The 17,848-nt window shown below is 39.9% G+C and overlaps 1 protein-coding gene across 1 annotated transcript in view; it reads left to right on the forward strand.

Annotated features, from left to right (window-relative positions):
- The window catches only part of LOC117159776 (dual specificity tyrosine-phosphorylation-regulated kinase 2), a 55,637-nt gene that overhangs the window by 25,600 nt on the left and 12,189 nt on the right, over positions 1 to 17,848 (forward strand). The gene's annotated exons all lie outside the window — the stretch shown is intronic.

Raw genomic sequence — 17,848 nt, forward strand, 5'->3', positions numbered from 1 at the left:
TATAAAGTCGACTCGTTTTGCAATCGACTCGATTCCTGCCGCTTCCTCCCATAAATCTTTTACGTGTAATTTATTCCTCGATCGATCGCGCGTATTTTATTTTCGAGTAATCAGCATTTTCGAGGCATGTAGCTAAATGAAGACCACACAGGAAAAACGCTGTAAGTGCACTAAGTGGTGGGAAGGTAGAGAGAAAAAAGAAAAGGAAAAGAAGAAGAAGAAAAGAAAGACGATGGTAGAGGAACAAGAAGAACAAGGAATGAAAGAAAGAATAAGGAGAAAAGAAGAGGAAGAAGGAGAGCAAGGCTAAATAAAGCTACTAGGAGTATGAATCTACCTTTGTACATATCTGCCGGTTTTAATATTCCAGAGCGAATGATCTAACTCTCAGTCACAAACAGCGTCTATATCTTGTCTAAATTTTTACAAATTTTGAACTATGAACGCACGCTAAATTCTAACTGTTCTAACTAATTCTAAATTTATCAACTACTTCAAACGTTGATCGACTCTGTATATGGGTAACAGACGCTACAACGATCCGTATCTTTTGCATATTCAAATATATATGATATATATGTCGGAGATGTAGGGACAACGGGCCTTTCTTTTGGAATTTTGGGAAGATTTCCAATACTTTACTCAAATAATAGAACTTTGAAGTAGAAGTTGCGATAGGATTTGATTACGTTTGCCCGAGATTTGTGTCGAGCTCGGGCTCGAGGTGACACGACTGGTCGCCGATAGTAGCAACGGTCACGGGACGAACGTTTTTTACTTAACAGTAGAAGTACCAATTTTGAGGGACACACGCTGTATTAACGAACAAGCCCCGAGGCAGGAGCTGTGACGGCTTCACGCGGGTCTGCCTGGTAACGGCGCCTGGAACTTTGTTGATAACCCCGATCAATACGCAATTGACAAATGTGATCGTGTCAGTCTTTTATTCTTACGATCACCTTGAAGAGTTTACGTACAACGTCTGGTCAATCAGTCTGAAAGATACCGTACGTCACAGCTAACGTCGCTTTGAGTTTCAAAACATATTCCATTGTACAAAGAGTAATCCCGTTGACCGTGGATTCGTTCGAACCTAAGAACATTGTGTTTACTTTAAGAGTGTCTAATAACCACGTTTAATTGTTAAACCTTGTTTAATCGACACTTGTACGTATAATCGTAAATATAAACCTCTTTGAACAACTACGATGGCTTGTCCTAATGAAGATACGCAACGCGCCCCTAGAACTAGCGCCAACCCAATAAACCCGACATATATATTCAAAATATGGAATTTGAAAGTTGCTCCCCTGTAAGGAAACGTAACTCGATCACGTTGTATCGTCTTTGGAAATTCCATCGCGTAGTCTCGCCATCGCAAACGCCTGGAAAAGACACAATGACGATTTTTATCAACGGTCTCGACGATATTTTTCGTTGCTTTTCGCCTTATCCGCATGGTTGGCGTTACACGTTAACGGATGCAGCGTCAATCGGTGAATGAATCGAGTCTTCTCATTGTTTCACTTTAATCGAGTATACGGACGTTAGACTAAGAACGTTACCGCAGACCAGCCTGTGGCACTTCCGCGACACGGAGGACTGGACCGGTTTTCCATGCTGGATACGAATTGCTGGCTCGTCCTTTTGCTGCACTGTGCACCATAGAGCTGCAGAATATATACATACACATAGCGCTCTCACGCCACGCTAGAATTTTGTTTTACGAACAAAGCGTTCATTTACACTCGCTTGCTCGATATTTCATCTTTCCTTCCTTGTTATTTCCTGTATATACGCGTTAGCACTGCAAATATCAGCTTTCGAATTTTCCATTGACAAACTGTTGGAAACGTTCTAGTTCTGTTCCGGATCTCGCTCGAGATTCGAAGTAATTCTAGACTATCGTCGGTATTGTAGTTACCCTGATGAGAAACTTACAAGTTTAAACCGATTTGTGTCACTCGAGGTACGCGCGTGTTATCGCGATCGGTTTCCAAGGGAATTTGCTGGATTCCGCCAGAGGACAAAGGTCCAATTCCAACTAACATCTTGGTTTGTTGACCGGTTACCTTCAAATTGCAACGTCGTAGCGTGTAACAATGCAGAGTCACGTTAAATGTTGACTCTTAGCGATAAAAGAGCTAACAATATCTACGATGTATCTCTTCGTGTCGTACGAATCTCGATGTTCGAATCGTGTCGTACGATCTCAAAACTGATACAAATACAAACGCAAGATCCATATACCGTAAACGAGTACAGAGAAGTCTGTTTACTCTACATACGCAATATCGTTAACGATTTACGCAACGAGATTCCTCTATCGTGATAAATAGAAGGACAGGGCGGACGACAAAGTAAAGAAGGACAAAACGAGGGAGAAAGAGAGAGAGAGAGAGAGAGAGGAGTAAAAGAGAGATGTACGTTGTACGCTATCTCTTCTTACACGATGGGCACTCTCTCCCTTGCGATGATGTAAAAGTTGATCGTGCGTCAAGTGCAACGTCGCGTGACTAACGGAAATAGAAGGGCTAGATCACGTCGAGGGTATAATTGAAAATTAATTGGGGCTTGCAGCTTGCGTTTTCCGCGAGATGAGAAAATAAGAAGCGGCCCTATCGTCTGGACGCGTCGAAGAAGAACCACGAAGACGACGACCATCTTGCCGACAACGAGGACAATTTCATCGACCCGGCTAATTCTCTGCCTCTTTGTCGATACATAAATTCCACACGGCAACCCTATTCGTGGTGGTTTGTCGTGTTCTCGTTCGAACGGTGAATCCCTTTTTTCCGGTCGGGGCGATGAATTTTTAAACTAATCGCGGGTCCTTGATCGAATCGGCGAAGTAGGCCATAGCGAACTGGCGGGATTCATCGCGAAATCCAGGAAAAATCCGACGCCTTATTCCACGGCCGCTCGTAGGAATCGTAGTAATTGAGGGGAAATGAGATATCAGGGCTGAAGAAATTCCTCGAAGATTCGAAGATTTTCTAAGAACATCGGTCCTTTGAAAGCGCTAGTGAAATTGCAGCGCGACCATTGCTATTAAGAATTCGTTATCGTTATCACGGTACGTTGCACATATTGAATATATTTTTCATAATATATATCCATGTACGAGATATCACAGTTTAAATCTGCGAAAAACAACAGCTGAGGTAAGAGTCGAGCGTGTGTCGATTATGCACATGTCTGCAGCAAATGCATTAATATTCATGTATTTCAAGAACGTCTAAAGCAACCTTCTCCCGATACGATATACGTAAGTTTATCGCAGTGAAATAAGTTCTTGCGCTATTTTCTTTTTTATACGATATCAAGATCCGGCAGTATTGGACACGTTCAAATCAAAACTTCGAAGGTTTTGATAACTATGTAGTTACGGAACAAAGAGAAACATAAATAAATAAATAAATAAATAGAAGAATAAGTAGATTCCCTACGTCATATGTTATTTAACAATTAATTATAACTCCTTTAATAATCACGCGCGAGGCGCCAGCGGAAGCGACAAATCCGCACGAACCGCAACGCCAGAATCACACGTTCCATTATCGTCAATTTGTCGTGGAGCACACAATCCGCGAGAGACTCTCATTTCCGCGATTGAATATTTCTCGCTCCGGTGTTTTTAGGTCGTCGATTATTCGCCAGATGATTAATTAACCAATAGACGATGCGTGGACGTGGTTAAATAATTAAGTACGAACGATATCGTTGTAATTGATATTCGTCGTATCGTTTCAATCGACGTTTTACGATCGAACGACCTGCCTCCGGTTTTCTTCTTTTTTCCGTTCACCGTTCTTCTTTGAAAACACAATTTCCTCGTAACCGTTGTTCCAACATATTTACGCGTATATTAAAGCATCGATTACGAGCGAACGTCGAGAGGGTAAGGGACGGATGACGGGAAAAGAGAGCTTTGCGAGAAACGTCGGGCAAATCCGGAGAGGAAAGAATAGCGCGAACTGACAACGGAAACAAGCCGTGTGTATCCTACAATATCCGGCTGGCCGATGCAACGTCAAGAGCATTCGTACACGGCGTTCGAAACACCGTCACGGTTCGTTAAATATTGATACTTCAATTTTATATTTACGCAAATACCGAATACGTATTTTTCGTACGTAGTTTTCGTTTCGTCGTTATTACGACGGCGGAGGCGCGTTACGCAAAATATTTCAAAAACAGAACGATACGGCACAGCGCGGTATCCCGGTCGTTTCCGCGTTTATCGTTCATATTTTTGTGTCTATTATTGCGCTCGCGTACCGCGTTCGTTTCGTCGATATATTCCATCGATTTCCATCGTTTTTCATCTTCCGGCCGCTGCGATATCGAGACTAGGGGAAGGATACTCGTTGTTCTCCGCTTTGTTTCCAACGATTCGCGTAACTCGTTACGGCTTCTAGCGGCGTAAACGGTTTTAATTAATAATTTTAATGCGAAACGAGTAATAGAGGTTCGATTGACCTGGTTTCTCAAGGGTCCGGTTCTCCAACGATACAATCGTTTTCCACCGAGTAGGTTGGGGAAATAATAGTTAGACCAAATGAAACGGCGAGTTCTACTTACCTGCCGACATTTATCTTCGTTAATGTAACGAGCTTTTTTCCAACTTTTCGTTGCCGGAAGAATGCTCTTCCGGTTGCGGCGAGCAGCCGGAAATTCTGATTGCGTTTCCAACGTGCTACTGCGTTTTTTTCTCAAAATGTATAGAGTATAAATATATTTGTTCGTAAATTATCAGAGTATCGGCTGGTTTCGCGAAGGATGTGGTAATCGAATTAGATCATACGAGGAACGATTGGTTAATGAACGTTTTTGTAGAATAAATATTTGTAATGTTTTTCCCCATTACGAAATATAAATTAGCGATTATATTTTTTATCTATATATCACAGTCTCTGCTTACACTCCGTTAACAAAAATTGAGAATATACTCGATCGAGAACTTGGAAAGGTTTCCAAAATTATCGTTTGCGGAATCATTCGCAATATATCTAGGATAACAAATACGGTAGAAAATTTAATAACGCGAATGTCAAAATCGATTAAATCAGCGAATGAAAACATCGTTCGAGTAATTGGTTAAGAGATCACAGTAAGTTTCTATACAGATGATATATTTTTATATAATATCATTATAATACTATTATAAGACGAAATAATAATTCTTAACAGTTGAAATAATTTTCTAACAATTTTCCTGTTCTATCTCGTTATTCCGTACGTATTTCTTGCTTCGTGTTTCGTGTTAATTGAACGTTATCGCTTTATTTACGAGTTACGTCCGCGCAGCCTTTGTTTATTCAAATTCCACGTAATTGAATCGCGTACACCGTACGCGTCTAATATGAATATAATAAAGGGAGGCGGGGTGGGGGTAAATTAAAATGCAACAATACGCACGATGCGTAAATACGATATACCGTATATGCGTGTCGATTGTTCCTCGAAGATGCAACAGCAGCGAACCATAGGAACCGATGCAGCCAAAGCATTTCCGGTCAAATGCAATGGCTGACCTTGACAATAACTTTCTGTTATTTCAACCGCGACCAACCCGATGCATCGTACGATTTTTTCTTTACGGCCAAGCAGGCTCAAAGTTACCGTTGAATTATTATTCATAAACGTTAAAGAACGCGAGTTACAAGAAACGTCGCGCGACCTGGTTGCGCACAACATGCATCGCGGCATCGATTTTCTTTTTCAATGAGAACGATGCGGCCGTACAACAGTACGATTTAATCCGTTCAATCGTCGATCGGATTTTTATTATCTCTGTTATGCGCCGTTTGTTTACAGAATATTTACTCCACTGTTACATCGTTACGTTTTATGGCAAGGGACGAGAATAAAAATACGAGATGTTACAAGGTAGTTTCGTTGTAAAAGTAATTTTGTGGGGATTTTGGTCGAGAGTATATTATCGTATAATAAAAATTATATTATAATAAAGAGAATATTATAATTTAATTTTAAAGTAAATTTAATTTTAAATAATAAAGAGAATTTATAATTTAAGGAATAAAGGAATCGAGTAATTTTGTAATTTTAGTTGGCAGGAAAAAATGTAGTATATTACGACGTGAATGGTTATCGGTAGGTCCCGCGATGCGTTTTAGATACTTGTAGATCGAATTACTTAATTTTCCACTGTTACATTTCGATTTTTAACGTGTTTTTTTCTTTTTTTTTTTTTTGTAGCTTAAAATACGCGGATATCCGATAGTCCGCGGAGTTTTTTACGCATTTGCAGAAATGCACAATTTCCTTTCTACCGATTAAGCAAAATGTCAACGATCTGTTATATGATCCAACGAAATTAATTAACAGTTATAGAACGTACTTGTAACTCCGTTTGTATAACTTTCCAACATCTAAACTTCCTGCATTGCCTTCATATTTTTGCATATCAAATTTTCTATATGAAATATGTTAATTCGCGTGCTGTATTTATATGTGCGATATCACACGCTCGTCGTCCGCGTACAGAAACGCGTACATCGCACAGGCACAAACGCATGCCAACTAAAACACGGTTTTAAAACGCGTTTGGCTAGCCGACACGCGAAAACAAAGTTAATATTTCTGTCGAATATCTACCAGTGGTATTATGTCCAATATTCTGCAACAGCAAAATGTATTATAGAACGATAAAATTAGCGGAATAGATTGCGCTAATTATTTCCAGCAATTAGTCTAATTTCTTAATTCCACGGTTACGCTGTGCTAAGCATTAATGTAATGTAAGTAATGCGCTTAGAGCATCCATTGTCGTTAGCATTTTCGTTCAATTTCCGGAATTGAAACACGGTGGCCTAACGAGGTAACAGGGATACGCAAAAATCCTCGATCTTATCGTTATAGTATTCTTTTGTACGGAGTAGTGGGAGCACGTCTATCGATCGTGAACTGAAAAGCAGTAGTAACCAGAAACGTAACGAGCTGGCCACATTGGCTTTCCCTGCAGTCGTCAACGGTGACTCACAGCTCCCTGTGGTTATCGTCTCGAGGGACAACGATTCAACAATAAAGTGGATCGCCCGACTGCCTGGTATCCTAACGTTCGTTACAATGTGGCTCGCCATGTTATCTCATTTTCACCATGATTTCTACGTAAACGACTTTACGAAACTGTTACATAGCAACTCATGGCAGGCATTCGAACATTTACCGGAGAATTTTTCTTATAGGTATATTATGTTTGAAACTTTTTGTAATTATAACTATATAATTACTTATCGTATCGATATATTATAACTTATAACTTATAAGTTATAATTATAGAAAATTGTGGAAGCAACTCGAAAATGCGTGTAAAAGTTGCAAAATATTTATTGCAAACGTACGTTCAATGAAAAATTGATGTTACAGCATGGATAGTAGCGTCAAACGCGCAACTAGTGTTAAAGATAAGTCTTTTATATCGTAGCCTATTGATATAGCGAATAACAAGAATGAATAATTGTTTAAATATATTGATGAGATTTGCAAAACTTAGGTATATTTCCAATGAATATTTTCCAACTTCTGTATACGGTCTCAAAAGGCGGAATCGTAGAACTGTTCGATAATAAATCGTCGGAACGATTGTTGAAAAATCACCGAATATCGAGGAAAACGTATACAGCACGATCTGCGAACGATTATCGTATTTTGAGATAAATGTGGACAGGATTAGATCGGAGTTAATGCATATAATTTTGGAAGCATTAGATGACGCGGATAGCATTAGGATTATTAGACCCGATATGAACGCATTAGATTCAATACAGGCGACCGTTGGTTCGTCGAACTCAATGCGAAACTCTGGGTTCATTACACTCAATATAAGTCATATCGGATTCATTGGCTTTGATTTGGACACATGTGGGTCATTGAAGACCGTACACACTAAGTGAGATTTAATTTAGATCACGCTGCTTCCCTTAGAGCCGATACAAATCGTGCCGAAAATTTGTAGAAATTATCCGAAATTAATAGACCATGCACGGATTATTCAAGATTCTTCGAGCTTTATACGGATCACCCATACGTTTACTGTTTGTGCAACAAACTATAGAAATAGTCTGGAAATTTATAGAAGAAACGTATAGGCTCGTAATTTGGACACCAACGAGCTACTAGCAATATCGCAAAGGTCGAGGATACGTGGATAAGACTACATGGCTACGCACGAGGCTGCGTAGCTTTGAACGATACTAATCATGTCCTTTGATGTTCAGAGTTTTGTCTGCTCTCTGCGAAGTCGAGTACCGAATCGATGGTTTCTACGGGTCTGATAGACTCAAAGCCTCTGTGTAAGCTCTTAAGCCAGACGAGCTCGAAGGTAGATAATTCAGAGTTCATATTACTGCGGTGTGACGTCCGTCAATTTCTACGAATCCAGGATGGCTCCTCCTATCGATTTTTGTTCTATGTTTAAGAACTATCGTGCGTGCACCTGTATGATTTTCCAATCAGCCATGTAGATTTCTACAGTTTTCAGACAAACTACGTCGATCTGAATGCGTTGTAAGTACGTGGGAGCATCAACTTCCGCTGGTTCGGGGCTACTCTATTTCGATTTCCATCAGTCTATAACAGAACACATCTGTGTCTATGAGTTGCAGACTATTAATATCCCCAAGCTTAGATTCGACGAACAATTCTAATTAAATAACTTCTAGTTACGCGTGAAAAATATACGCGTGTACCATCCTGGATGGTTCAGTACGATCTATCGTTACGGAATCGTGCTTTCGATTATATAAAAAGACAAGTGGAAAAATACAGAATAAATAGAAGACTGGACGTTTGCATTGTCCAGTAACAAGGGACACATGCATCGTTCAAAATCGATAATTCCCATCGGAACGAGAAAAGTGCATCTTAGCATGCATTTGATCAATGCGTATTAATTACACGCTCGTGCTACGAGCTTGTTCATTGTGCAAACATTCAATCCGCCTGCTCTTCCTGTTACGACTCATTACGAACAACGTTCTAGTTTACGTCTTCTGTTACGTTGCACCATTGTAACATTGCACCGACCTGCGAATCACGGATTCAACGTCCATCGATATTACGCAACGTGTTTTCGTTGGTACCACGCTTTTCCGCGTTATCCATGTCAAGGCAGATCAAGCAGATGCGGTTAACACAGTTATTATAACGTTTTCGATACGTAACGTCGATTCGATTATCGGTCACATTCCGCGTGTTATCTGTTTCTACATCCGTGTGCGTCGAATTCCTTGATAGTCATCGTAGAACGAAACGTCTTCAACCTTGACCTTTTTTCGTGCTCTCTGTCGCGTTACTCTGATCGTTTTCGATATTTCCTCGACGATTTTACATCTCTGTTTTCGAACGTTCGTCATTACGCTCGGGGGTTCGCACGTAAAATGCATCTCCATGGCAGAAATTAATAAAATACAACCGATGGCTAGCTACAGTGGCTCGCGAAAGTGTTCGAACGCTTGTAGAAACCTTGCACGAATATACAGGGTGGTTGGTAACTGGTGATACAAGCGGAAAGGGGGTGATTCTACGAGAAAAAAGAAGTCGAAAATATAGAATAACAATTTTTTTTTTAATTTTTTTTTAATTTTTCCATCAAAACAACGATCTACAGTGAAATCCGTTATAACGTACCGCACGCGTACCGATCGAAAATTCAAAGTCGATTTTCTCGAAAACAAAGCCTCGAACGAAAAATTTTTATTCTATATTTTCGACTTCTTTTTTCGCCTAGAATCACCCCCTTTCCGCTTGTACCACCAGTTACCAACCACCCTGTATTATGTGCGTTATACGAAACATTTTGTTTATTTTATTTCATTAGCGCTGTGGTGAAGCACGATTATCGGTAACATTTTTGGTAAGTTTGAAACAGATCTGAAAATACGTAAAGAGAATCGCACGATATTTTAATCGAAGCGTATATTTTACAAAAGTCACGAGATTTAAACGGTACCGATAAGTTTCGATATTCGGTCGATATCTATCGCGCGAGCTGTAACAGAAGCCAATCGTCAATTCCGTAAATTGAAAATTATAAAAGTTTATCACTTTTTATGTCATCTTCTTGCAGTAAATAAATTAATGGTATGATAGCCGTTTCGAATGTGTAAATCAAGCGCGAGTCGAACCCCAGTCACGTTATTCGTACGCTGAAATGAAAAAATCACCGAAAAGTGGTGTTGATTATCTTTTTCTAACGAGTTCAATATACGTACGCCGACGATAAACGTTTTGTAGCGTTTGTACTCGTATTTTTATATCCTGTGTATTCGAGTTTTATGGAGATGATCACGCATCGCGATAGTCCTGCGAGGAGTGTTTAAGTGCTTTCGTGAGCCACCTGTATCTATAATTTTAGCTCGCTCCTACTTTAGCATACACGCGATATATCAGTGTTAGGAGTTATAAATTAAAATCTTTTAGCTATTTCTGGATATAATTCGTTAAACGTAATCGCGAATGCTATAAGAATAATTGTAACGTAAATCTGTCGTTACAATACGAAGACCACGGCGAAATAGAATTTCGAGTAGAATTAAAGTTCAAGGTTCGTCGGAGACCTTCGGTATCGGTCGATGAAAAAAATCGATCGTCTGGCAAAGATATAGTAGTCGCGTTACCATACACATCGTTGATTACGGATATGTCAAAGGCGCAACGTGCTTTAATTTAAGTCTCTTTAAAGTCTCCTTAAACGCTCTCATCGTGCGCGTATCTCTGGACATGCTTTTTGTATCGTTCTATCAAATAGTCTTTTCAGCCAAGTTACAAGAAAGTGCAGAAGTACGATGTTCTCTTGAGAAAGATTTCTAGATTCGAAGACGATATTAGACTTCGATTCCTGTGCTTTTTCAATTTTTATTTCGTCGTTATTTCTTTTCCTTTCCTCGTTATTTCTTTTTATTTTTCTTTGTCTCGCCTTAAGGGCCGACGTTCACGGGGGTAATACGTGTACCACATTTTGCGCCTTCCTCGATAGAGAGACTCGTTGCCTGTGGGTGCAGCTCTGCTTCATTCGTTGGACGAGAAGAGAGAAATAAGAAAAAAAAAAAACAAACATGAAACAATAAAAGTTTCATCTCCTTTTAAAGATTCGATTTATCAAACGGCCTCATGATAAAATATAAATTATTTTTACGATGATATTTCATTACATATAGAAGTCTTTATTTCCGCCTGCTTTTCCGGCTCTTCGCGCCGATTTCCATTTATACTACAACATAGAACAATAATCTTGCGACTTACGCACTGACAAATTCTCGTCTTAGATGATATTTCGCTGTGGAACGAATGGAAATAGACACGTATAACGGGTCAAGTAATCGACATCGAACAAGAATGCGAAGAAGTGCATTTATCGCTACGATTAAGCTCCGTTACATTATTTTGGAACAGCGTTATCTTTGTAGGCCATAGGTTATAGATTATAGGTTCAATTATTTAATTTTAAAGCGCTTCATCCTAGATCTAAATTTCACACGATAAAGAACGCGAATATTATCTGTCATGGAAAATGTGGAAGACACAGAATTAATATTAAGAAGATATCTTAAGTTTGGACAAAGTTAAAGCAACCTATGTTCTTCGTGCAATCTTCGAATCTAAATCGTTATGGTCGCTTACGATCCAACAAAATTGGTCGAGTTAAAAGAATTTGTTACGCGACTTACCGTCGATCCAGCAAATTTAAAAAATCGTCCAACGATGATATCGAATAATTGAAAATTACTGTAAAATCTGTCTTGTAAAACGTTGCTCGCGCACGTGAAAGGAATTCCGACGAGTTGGATGAAGAAACGTATCGAGGAGACGTTGTAAAAGATATTGGAAATAAGTCTGGTTCGTTGGATCGATGAATTGCTTTTCCATCGGTTGCATAGACGTTGGCCAGAAAGAAGAGGACAACAGCGGTAGACGTCGAGCGACAGATTTTCCCGAGGCTGGTTGGTGGCTTCGCGTGAATAAGTAGCGCGCACAGGTACCACCTGTTACCTCGAAAGCTAAACAGCCGCTCCAATTAGGGGAACGAGCTTCTTTTTATCGCTGTTCCCGCAACGGAATGAAAGGGAAACCGCGAATAAACATTTTTCTCGTCGTATCTCGTTTCACGGGTCTACGATAAAGCGTCTCTCAGTGTTGGACAATTGCTGACCCCTTTCTTGAAAACACATCCGGTGTATTCTGCCGAGCTTTGTTAATTACTCGCGAAACGGACCTGCTAATTACAGGCCACAAGAGAACGATTGCAGCGGTGATCCTTCGTGTCGAAGAGAGTCGTGTTAATAAAAGAACAAATTTCTCGATGCTCTACGTTATAGCGAAGAATCTCCCGATCTGCCAAGTTGCTTTATTTTATACGTTTTTCATCGTGAAATTAAGACAATACGTGTTCTCGAATTTGAGAGATCTTTTAAAATCTGTTTAAGAGAATACGTTTAGGTAGAATGATTTAGAGGAGGTAACAAGATGAACAGGTGTTGGATCAACCAATATAAAGTCAGGTAATTTGGAACTTTTCGATTCTTTCCTAATCTACGCGTCGTTCTCCTTCAAAATTTCCCGGTTTGCACGTGATTAGAGGAAGTCGAATAATTTCCAACAATTTCTATTAATCTTATCATGTTTAAACTATAGGTATTTATATCGCAAATATTCGAACAGGTACAAGGATAAGCAGAAATGCAAAGCTCGCTCTCCGCGTCAAAATCCGTACAAAGATGAACGTGCATATAAACATGCGCGGTCCGTGTGTTGTTTCTAATTTAAAGCAGCCTAGGAAAATAAATAAATCTGCCAGGTGAAAAACGCAGCGAAATTCGTAGTCCTCGCGGAAATTTCTCGCGTCGATGCGAACAAACGGCACAACATCGCATACATCGCGCGCGCATTGTGTACGCGTTTCGGCGCTGTAAAATATTCTGCCACGAATATGCGGTCTTCTTTAACTCGTGCAGTTTGTTCCGCAGTAAGGACGAAAAAAGAGAAAAGAAATGGATGCAAATCGATTTTCAGCGACGACGTCTGGGAACAACGTACATATTTTGCAACCCAGTGGCACTCTTTCAACCGCGAGGAAATTTCATTGAACGAAAACGGGTAGGAGAGACGTCGTAAATCCGTAACGTACAGTTGCTGGTAACACTGTGCTCGCGATAAATTAGCAACGCAGCTGATTGTTTAGCGAAATGTGCGCGTAGCCGGATGCTCGCGCTTGTTTACATCGTTTCATAGAGTAACTTCACGGTAGAAGCGCGAATGCGACGTACGATCACTGAACGAGACAACAGACCCATATATTCCCTTACGATCGACGTAGACTATATCCGAGAAGATTTTGCAAATCGTCCTTAACACCGGAACTACCGAACCGGTCGAAATGACCGGTTTCAGATGTCGTATCTTCGCGAGACTCCAAATAATATGTAGACATTTGTAGAGGATTGATCTTACCGAATATCACGAATAACAGTCTATATATTTGTGAGCAATTTATTACAGATATTAATTCGACACAAAGCACAAGTCCAGGTATAGTAACTCTTATATAAATAAATACGCGCTTGTCAAGAAACTGCGTATGTACGTCTGATGCGTCTGTATGCTTATGCTGAACTTCTACGCTCGTCATTTCGTTTGTTTATTTATACTGGTCGGGGGACAGTCGGAAAGTTTGAACTCGACTACGTTTGACGGTTGAAAATAGCGGCGACATTGTTTTGCTCGGAGTTCATTACTCCTTGCAATACCTGTGACCTAACGGGCATGATACTCCGAAACAAAACGACAACAGGATTTGAATTTGTCCTGCTCGCGCGCCGCTACACATTTTTGACAAAGTTAGCGTTGAATTTCATTGGGAAACTTGGATGACAAACTCTTGAACAGTTTTGGATGGATGATACGCCATAGCGCGTATCGATGTTCGGAATTCAGAGATTCGACCGCTCTCCGTGAACCTCAAAAGGTTAAAGACTTAGACTTGAATGAATCGAGGATTTGGAAGGTCAGATAAATTCCTGAGATACAAACTCGAGGATCCCATATGTCCCATAGGTCCCATTGGTACTCTCGGGACAAATGAACGTAAATAAAATCCAAAGTTCACGCTAAATCTAATATAATTTTTGTAGCGATGACCTATGTCTATTTCTATGAACCGAAAACGATTCGTACGAGTCTCTGTGTCATATGTGACATTTTACGATTTTTGAGTTAGCTGTGTACACGAAGTTAAGGTAAAGTAAGTTCACGATAAAAGCTTGGACGGGTTCGACGTACGATCATTGAACTAGATGGCAAACCCACACGTACGAGCATGTTTTCTAGGGAGCGGCCAGGACGACGTCCGTCCCTCTGGGACGACTTCCGTCAAAGAACGTACCCTTCAGCGGGCTTCCGGCGCGGCAACCGTCGAAATCGATCAAGTGTGTCACTTTCTATTTACGTTGACGCGTTGTACGCGCGGGAACCCGATCGTTGGGATCGTTTTGCTTTGCTTTCGGCTACACATTGTACGCGAACATTGACGTATACAGGGTGGTTGGTAACTGGTGGTACAAGCGGAAAGGGGGTGATTCTACGCGAAAAAGGAAGTCGAAAATATAGAATAAAAGTTTAAAAATTTAAAGAATTAAAAAAGTAACGTCAATCGAGACAACGATCTACGGTGAGATCCGTTATAACGAGACGCGATAAAGTGCACGCGTACCGAGCGAAAATTCAAAGTCGATTTTCTCGAAAACAAAGCCTCGAACGACAAATTTTTATTCCATACTTTCGACTTCTTTTTTCGCGTAGAATCACCCCCTTTCCGCTTGTACCACCGGTTACCAACCACCCTGTATATGTTCGTAGAGGGAACGAGTAGATGATAATTTTCACGCGAAAAATCGATATCTTTCTCGCAGGCAGTGCTGCTTCGCTTTAATAAGGCAACACGCCGGTTTCTCGTTGAAAAAAACAGGCACGTTCATGGGAAGTATGTTTTCAAAGCGGATAAGTTGATACGTATGGTAGGTATGTGGTAAGCGTGGATCTGATTGAGTCATAGATCGCGTCGAGTGGGTGATTTGCGAGTGCAGCGTAGACGAGAGAAGATTGAGAGGACCGAGCGGAGAAGGAAGATATCATCGTACGTTTACGTTGGTCGCGATTCAGACGCGTTTTCTAAGAACGTAATTGGAAATGCATAGACGTCGTTGGAATGTACAGTGAGGCGTGAGATTGTTGTTACGCGTGTAAAATATTTGAAAGTGTACGTATATCAATTTGGAAAGGGGGAATAATTAAATGATCATCGCGCGGCTGGCAAACGTAGCTGAAATCGTCGTAGAAGCGGTTTAAACTAAATCGCGTATCTCTAAGATATATCTTCCTAATGATTCGAATAGTTCAAGGTAGCGTAAGAGATAGTTACGAAAGATTCAAATGAGACGCTCGGTATAAGCATACAAAGACATTTCACTCGCTCTACCCACTGATCCCACGTATCTTCTATCTTTATGCTCCTCGCTAGTACATCGGAGTGCGTTAAGTTCGAACCAAAGCTCCCAAGAATAGCTTAGACTTTCGACTATACAACTCCGTTTATCTGAATATATCGCGAGACAAACAATTCGTGCATATAACTGACGTTCATATAATGGAAATTCATTAGTTCGTCCTACTACTACCTTTGGTATCTCGTCCGAACGTGTTCAAATACGTGGGCCCAATTCGTAGAAATTCATTGAAACGGATACTGACGCTTCTTTTCGATAAATATGATAAAATAAATTGTTCCATCGCGTATTAATCTTTAAGCAACTACCGAATCGCAGGTAAATATCGATAAGATCGTAAAAATTTACGTAAATGTCGATGAACTATGATCGTCCAAAGTTCTAAATTATAATAAAGTAACGAGAGCTTTGGAAGCTTCCGAATTTTTAGAAACGAGTTCAACTAACAAAATATGACGCTTTTGCTTGTATTCTTGGACATTTTCTTACTCGGATGATCTAACGCTTATCCAACAGAATAGATCCGGTGTTCGTGGCTATAATCAGGGATGAACGCTCGTAGAATGATCGTTTAGGTATCGAACAACGATATTACAGCTTATTGAAATTTGCATAGGGCCTGGTTCGCCAATAAACCGAGCGAACCGCTATAATCCTGGATAAATTCCAACGTGGCGTTCCTGTTGGCCGCACACGTGAGCACTCGACGTTGCCCAAAATATTAAAGTAGGCCGGTAGCAAAAACAGATATGATCGCACAAAATTATCCGCTGCCTTGGTCAATTTTCTTTAGCCACGCCTTTATTCTTCGCCGACGTCTTAATAGTTTGTAATAACGTCAGGCGAATGTTCCTTCTTTTCAGTCGAAACAGCTCGTTGACAATCCAAGCAAAACTTCTTCGCTCTTACGTCTCTTTCTTACGAACTTTTATCAAGAAAGAAAAAGAAAATTCGAATTTTTGATGTAAGAGGTTGTTGTATAGCGATAAGTATCTCATAAGTTTTCTAGATATCTTGGAAGTCTAAGATAACGGAGAAGTTAAGATGGAACGTGAGAAACCAAGTTTGCCTAGGAAATTTGAAAAAACATATTTCATTAGGGAGGATTAATCAGCGTATATCGTTGCTATATCGCAGGTTTTATATTTACTTATCGACTATATACAGGGTGGTTGGTAACCGGTGGTACAAGCGGAAAGGGGGTGATTCTACGCGAAAAAAGAAGTCGAAAATATAGAATAAAAATTTTTCGTTCGAGGCTTTGTTTCCGAGAAAATCGACTTTGAATTTTCGATCGGTACGCGTGCACTCTATCGCGTCTGGTTATAACGGATCTCACTGTAGATCGTTGTCTCGATGGAAAAATTTAAAAAAAAATTTTTTTTCTATATTTTCGATTTCTTTTTTCGCATAGAATCACCCCCTTTCCGCTTGTACCACCAGTTACCAACCACCCTGTATATACCAACTATATTAATATTTACTACGTATAATATGGAAAAATATACAAAATATCCAAAGTAGAGCACTCGTTGTAATATTTGGATTAGGATAGGTATCAAACGTTGATACGAATACGAGTTTCACTTATTCGTTCTATTCATAAAAATAAGAATTTACATAAGCATGCAATCTAGGCAGCAAGAAAAATGACGGACCATTATCAAAGGTTGGTCCTTTCGTTAGAGAACCGTGTTATTTTGTCACGTTCCGTTGCCAAATGTGCCGTAAACGATACTCCGGTCTGATTTCATGCAGACCACGTAGAGTATTCATGATACACTTCAGACGGCTCTTGGATTTCGGAGCGTATATCGTCTCGGAGTTTGCGAATGATATAGTATTCCGTCAGCGTGACTGACTATTTAAGATCTTCTGGAACTATTAAAACGGGATTCCCTGGTATTATCAATGACAGTATTTATCGATCCGCGTCTAATACCTATTATTGAGATTAATCGTTGTCGTTCAAAGAATATACGATAAGAATATAAATCTTCTGGAGACATCGGGAATAATGGGAGCTCGGTGAAATAATAGCAGAGACGTATATCTTTTTATAAACGAAATGTGTACAGAAAACTACACGTAATATCTGTATTTATCCGGAGAATTTTATTATAAGTTTGCAAACGTTTACAAGCAATAATTTAACCGCTCTTTTTCTTCCAACCCGGTGTAATTATTCGACACGCGATACGTTAGACTCTGTAAAAGACGTTCAATAAAATCAGTTATTCGGTTAGCAGTTATTAAAAAGCAAATTATTCGAAGTAGTTAAACCGATACGCTGATGTTTGAAACGGTAGTACTGTTTAAAACGG

This window comes from Bombus vancouverensis, chromosome 6 (assembly GCF_051014615.1).
Source record: "Bombus vancouverensis nearcticus chromosome 6, iyBomVanc1_principal, whole genome shotgun sequence".
Taxonomy (NCBI): domain Eukaryota; kingdom Metazoa; phylum Arthropoda; class Insecta; order Hymenoptera; family Apidae; genus Bombus; species Bombus vancouverensis.